This window comes from Brassica oleracea, chromosome C6, assembly GCF_000695525.1.
Source record: "Brassica oleracea var. oleracea cultivar TO1000 chromosome C6, BOL, whole genome shotgun sequence".
Classification (NCBI taxonomy): Eukaryota; Viridiplantae; Streptophyta; class Magnoliopsida; order Brassicales; family Brassicaceae; genus Brassica; species Brassica oleracea.
In genome coordinates this window covers 8,386,614-8,393,692 of record NC_027753.1, presented here as the reverse complement: position 1 = coordinate 8,393,692, position 7,079 = coordinate 8,386,614, and positions in this window count along the sequence as shown.

Here is a 7,079-nt window from a genome sequence, read left to right as displayed (position 1 = left end):
AAATAATACCATATAATTTTTAAAAACATAGCCATTCTTAAATATTTTTTGAATAAATAAATATTTTTTAATTTAATCAATTGAAAATAATATCCGTACAATTGTGTGAGTCAAATTCTAGTTTTATTGATGCATGTTATATATTAGTGCTGTATGTTTTAGGTAACATTTTAATGATGCACGTTTTTTAAAATGTCCATTATTAAAATTATGCACGTAAGGATAACTCATGAGTTTTTTTTGTTGATTAAATGACATTATGTCCAAATTTATTTGGGGATATTTCATTAAGGTAACTGAAAAAGACAAACAATAAAATAAGAAGTTTAAATTCATTTAAGCATATTTCATTAATGTAACTGAAAAGACAAGTAATAAATTAGGCAGTTTTATTCGTTTTAGGATAATTCATAAATGCAACTGAAAAAGACAAGCAAAAAAATAGGGAATTTAATTAATGAAGTAAGAACATTTTCAAATGGGTACTTCTCTTTTAATAATATAGATAGATGATAAAAAAATGAAGATATCTACTTTTTTTTATGATGCATGGTATTTCTTCATCATGTATAAAGACTATACATTTAAAACTAACAATTGACTAAAATAGAAAGAATAACTCTTAAAATACTTTAGGGATCATCCTTGTAGGTTTAACATAAAAAAATGTTTGACTCAGTTTCTATATTTTCTAACCATCTAGATATTAATTATTTTTACAAAAAATATTATTTAATACTATATTTTATATAGTGAAAAATATTATATGAGCTTTACAATATATTAAACATAAAATTTTAAGGATCTAAGTATATGCAAGATGTTAAGATGTAAATACAAACCAAGTGAGAGAATGATAAACATAGTTAAGAAGGTGAAAAAGAGTTGAAGGAATTTCCTCATCTTGGATTATAAAAATGGATTGGTACTGAGTTAAAAATTTAGGAAAAAGAAGAAGTACTCTATTTTCTCACGAGAGAAGAAGAAGAAGTATTCTAACATATATACATAATAAAAATATATATTTTAATCTACTCACATTTTTATGTTTCGATTTAAACGAATCTAATTTAGAAAAGTTCTAAAACAATTTTGGTCATATAATATGTAATAGCTTTAGACTCGTTCTCTTAATGTGTGTTCTACAAGTGAAATAAATTTTGGTGTTCTCAAAAAACAGTATTGCTATTTTGAGAATTATGAATTATTTAAGGGAAATGTCAATAAAATACTTTCTAAAACATTATTACTTAAATATACATTTATTAGGTGGATGGTCCACATATAATATAATTTATAGATTATATATAAGTTTACAAAATTATACAATTTGTATGGCCATTTCATAGACATGTATAATATTTAGAGTTGTATGTATGTATAATTTAAAATTTAATGTATGTTTATATATGAAATAAGAAAAATACCTATTGTTTTATGATAATATATTTTAATATATTAGATTAATATTAACATATTATATATAAATATAGTTATATGCTACCCAAAATTATAGAACTCTATTAAGTTGTAGACCATTAAAGATATTATAAACTTGCTATATATTTGAATAAGTAGACTTGACAGAGTCAGATGTTTCGGGCAAGCTAACCCGTCAAATTAGGAAGGATGTGCGAAGTAGAATACAACATCAACCAGTTAAGCAAGGCTCGTGTTCCCAAACCGTATTTGTTATCACACACATAGAAAACAATTGTTAACGATTTGGCTGTTTTTAACAGCTTTCGGAGTTAAGCAGCCTAAACAAATGACATAGGCCCGAAAACAAGCCTATGACAAAATGAGATCCAATGTTACAAATGAGATCGATGTGCGTGTATAGCTCTCTCTAGAGTTTTCTCTGTGTCTTTTATTTGTACTCATCGATCTCTTTTTATAGCGGATTCATTTCAGATTTCTCTCAACCTCTCCGCGATCTCCGGCTCTTCAAATCGATCTCCTCTCGCTCGCCGGTATCGAGCTTCTTCGTTGGTTGCGCGGCCCAGGTTATTTAGGTCCAATTACATAATTGACCGAAATTAGGTCCAACAGACGTCTTATTTTGTCTTAAAAGTGCTGCTACTTGATTGCAGGAGGTCTTCCCAAAATTGATGACGTCAAATGTGACTATGTATTACATTGCCTGCATCGATTGTGTGACAAAGGCGAACAGAGGTCCAACTTCATTGATGTGCCCAAAATGCGGCAACGTAAGTAAACGTTTCAGGAGTTGCAAAGTAATGAACTCTACACTAAACAATTTGTCTTGGTTTAGTATTAATCAATGTTCTAAAAATCGCTAGGCGGTAACTAGGCGCTTTATAGAGAGGACTAGCGACTAGGCGGATTATTCGGGGCCTAGGCGAGGCTTAGGCGTTAGCAAAATATTGATTTATTTTATATATTTTATTCATTTATATGACATATTTTAGTTTTTAAGTTTAATTATAAAATTATTGTGATGAATTATCAAAATTAGATATACAAAACATAAGAAAGTAGACAAATTTGTAGATTTGAAATAATATTATTGCTTAATTTAACATATATAGACAATTTTAGATCGATTTTGACCAATTTTAACCGATTTAGAACAATTTAAACCAATTTGAATCATATAAATCGGTATAAATCGGATTTTAAGAAAATCGTTTCGGATAGGACCGAGTTAACCGAGTTGCCGCCTAGGCGCCTCCTAGACTAATTTTTAGGACCTTGGTATTAATTGCATATACGCTAGTTAAACCATTAATGAATTTGTCTATAGACGAGTGATCTTTTAGCGGTCTTTATCATCTAGAAAATCAGGTACTTTCAATTAATTTTATCACTAACTTTCAATTAGAGGCAAAATTTCTCACATCCTTAGAAGGAATCCTTAATAAAATATAAGAAAGATAGTGTCAATCCACTTATTACTAATTGGTTTTAGGTTATAACCTCATCTAGCTTAACACTATATCATAATTTCAGTGTATATTTTCAATGTATAGTACAATGTTATTCATTTGTATCTAGTTTAGATATCTGACTTGTCCTAATACTTTTAATAACTGGATACATGTATCATGTATGCAGAGCCGGTCCTGGGCCAAGCCTAATGAAACATTCGTTTCGGGTCCCCAAAATTTTTTAAAAACTTGATATGTAAAAAGACCTCCAAATTTGAAAAAAAAAAAAATTTAGGCTCCCAAAATTTTGAAATCTTTACTTAATGGTATACGACTCCCAAATTCTGAGGACCGACCCTGATATATGCATGCATTAAACAAATCAATATTCCTGATCCAAATAATTAATCAAATGTTCCAATGTTAATAGATAGTTTTCGTATTGATTCTGATGTTTTGAAACTCCAAACGGTTTGCAACTAAACTTCGGGTTACAAGAACTTGTTTTGGTATGGGAACAGAAACAAAGACGTTTCAAGGAGACGACCAGAAACGGAAAACATTGGGAACGTGTGTCTGAGAGGTCGTCTGATCGCGTGAGTGGATTAGTTTCGAAGAAGAGAAGAGCGAAAGCCAAATATGACGTCCACAAAAGAGAAAAAAGAGAGCCAATTATGACTCTCTGCTACGATACAATACAATCACGTGTGCTTTTTTGGTCGTCTACGGTTTCACCGACCTGTTAATTTCACTTATATCTGTAAGATTCCATATTTGCTGTAAATAATGTCATACTATAACGAGTAAGGTAAGAATTTTTTATTCACATTCATATATATATATATATATATATATTGTATATAGCAGAGGTTCAATGTATTATTCATTTAGCTATTTAATATACAAAACAAACCAAAATTCAAACTTATAACTATCAAAAAGGAATTGCAGTTACGGTAAAAAAGTAAAAGCATATAACATATGTACCTAATTTTCTATTTCTCTAACTTAAATTCAAACTTGTAACTAACAAGAAAAAAAATTCAAACTTATTATGGTGACCCTTAATGGTGACTATTACAAATACATGGTTTATGATATATATATTATTGAGTCTCAGTTAGGTATTTTTTTATATATTTATATTTAATTTATAAATCTATTAAAAGCTTGAAAAAATCATGTCAAAAACTTTAAAAGTTTTTTTTTTGCCAAAATGTGAATTCCATTTATAATGGGGAAGGTTTGTAAAGATATTACATAAAATTTAGGAACAGACTAGGATTCTCCTTGGCAAAAAAGATAAAAACAAGGAGGAACCTGGGGTATTCGGAAAAGGAAACAGAGGAGGGGACATAGTATTTGTGCTATGAAAATATAATTATGTATTAGTTACACATAAAGTTACATTTCTTTTTCAAAAAAAATATATCGAAAGTTATATTCAAAAACCTTTTTTTGGCACATTCAAAAACTAAATCTATACAAAATAGTTATGATCTTTTTATTTTACTTTCGTAGCCAGCTGTGAGGGGTTTGCTCTACTGTGTTTTTTCCTAGCTATGGTCAGTTCGTGTATGCTTCGGTTATTTACATTTTATATTGTAACCAAACATGCATGATGGGAAATCTGATTCTACAACAAAAAAATAAGTTTAGGTTTTGTTTGCAACCAAAAATCATTGCGCTTGTTTTGAAAGCGAACGAAGTCATTGGGCGTTAGAGACACTTGACCCCAATTTTTTCTCCCAAACCTAGTTTCGCATCTCCCTTCGTCTTTCTCCTGATTGCCTCTCCAGTGCCGTTCGGCGTTGTGAGGGGGCTCTTGCCGACCCCGTTATATCCAAATCCATCTCCGGCGTGAAGATCTGTTGTTGTTGTGACTCTGCTTCTGGTCATCATCTTCGCAGATGACATGTTCGATTCGTCGAAGCTGAGAAGGATTCGTGAACCGCCTCTAGCGACTGTACCGCTGCTTCATTCTTCTCTTCACCGAAGTTTTTGTTACTCCCGACTTTTCTCGCCGTACTGGAAAATAAAATGTCGCTTTTGGCCTCTGCCTTCAAAGGCTAACTCGGTACGTGTCGCCTGAGCTAGAGGTCTCGGGACCTCGGACTGGATACGACAGGGTCATCTCTGTCACTCCGCTGAGTCAAGATTAGGCGATTAACTATTGAGTGATGCATTAATTTAGCTCATCTCCCCTCCTTTGTTATTGGTGTTGGCGTTGCTTGTTAGTTTGGATTGGAATTGCAGGTTTATTCGAGCTGGGTTGTGGAGGTTCTTCTTTTTCTTGGAGCACCGGGTAACACTTTGCGGTTGGAGGAGGTAGTAAGACTCGGGAGGTGGTGATGCTGCCCCTTACTCTGTACCGACTTAGAGGGCGAATGTGGTCGAGTTGGTTGAGCGTTATTAAGCACTCGTGGTGTGTGTTGTCCTGTCTATTGCTAAATTTCTGGTTTAGTTCCTTCCCAGCCCGGACAGTCCTTGAGCGGGTCTATTTCTGCTCCTCGGAGGAAAGCAATTTGTGCAGGCGGCCGTTGAATCCACTTCCCACTAGCGTTGTGTTCCTCGTGTTCTAGGTCCTCGGGTTTCTCTTTCCATGCGTGTCTCGGCTCAACCTTCCATCCGGCTACTACAAGTTTATATCGAAACTTGATATCATGTACGCTCCAAAACAGAACGGTTTCAAGTTAGATTGTTTCTGCTTTCATGTTTTTACCTTTTTTTTGCCATGAAAGTAAGTTTTAGAGATCTTTTAGTTTGTTTAACACACCTTGTAAGCCTCAACAGTTCATTTCTGAAATGATATTTACCATTTATCAAAAAAGTTTATGTTTTGTTTTATAATCTCTATTATTTTTTTGGGAAAATTCCCGAAAAATACCTGAAGTCGTAAACATTTGCTTAATAAATACCTCAAGTTTTAGGCTCCGGTTTAATACCTGGAATATTTTTGGCTACCTGTTAAATTCACCAACTTTTGAAAATTGATATTTTCAAACCAAAAATTTGACATCGTTAAATCGTTAAACATAATCATTTAAACGGTGATTATTTTAATTAATCATGTGGTTCGTACTAATAATCCATCGGTACCCTTTTAGAAAATCTCAAATCAATTTCCCCCCAAATCAAACCTAAGTGTACCCTAATTTCTTCTTTCAAAACATTCCTCCTTGGCTTGCTTCATCAAACCCTAACCCTAATGGCAATAATAGTAAGTTTTCCCTCTTGCTTCTTCTGACAGGACCGTATTATATAAACTACAGAGAGCTGAATATTGTAAAGAATAAAATTGATAAAAATATACCAAAGATTAAGAAAAGGATGAGACAACTGCAGAGGCGAGATATTATGTTTTTTCTTAACTCAAAATATGTCCCGTAGTGTGACGGTTCGATAACGTAATGAGTCCCAAGATACAACTGCAAAAAATCTTCTGATTTGCGTCACTCCAATGGCGGACCTAGAGGACTTTTTTACCTGTGTCAAACATAAAAAAAAGTAATTGTAAAACATGAAAATCAACTGATTCAAAATCAAAAATACCTATAGATTATAAAGAGAAAATCAAATTTATGGTGTGTCACTTGACCCACACTACAAGAAAACAGCGGTATTCTGACGGACATTCCGACGGAAAATGAAATCCTCGGAATATCCCGAGGAATTTTCGAGGATATTCCGAGGAAACACAAAATTTGGTTTCCTCGGAATTTCCTCGGAATATACCGACGGAATTCCGAGGAAATATCAATCCGTCGGAATATTCTTATGGAATACCGAGGAAAAATGTATTACTCGGAAAAAACCGATGAATTCCGAGGATATATTATAGCCGTTAGAGAGCCGTTGGGAGATTTTAAAAATTCCGAGGAAAGAGCTGTTGCCGTCGGTATTCCGTCAAAATTTCCTCGGTCTGTCGGCAGAATTTCAACTATAAATACAAGCACCCCTCTTCCTCTTCATTCACTCCATATCTTCATCATCCCTCTTACTCTCTTTACACACGAATTTGATTCATAAAAAACATGTCTTCTTCAAATTATTTTCGTTCTTGGATCGATCGACCTCATTTGGATCCGAACACGAGATTGCTTACGGAAGAATACCAACGAGGTATAACTGAATTCATGGGGTTAGTTCACCGACAACCGGAAGCAAAAACAGGTATGTTAAGATGTC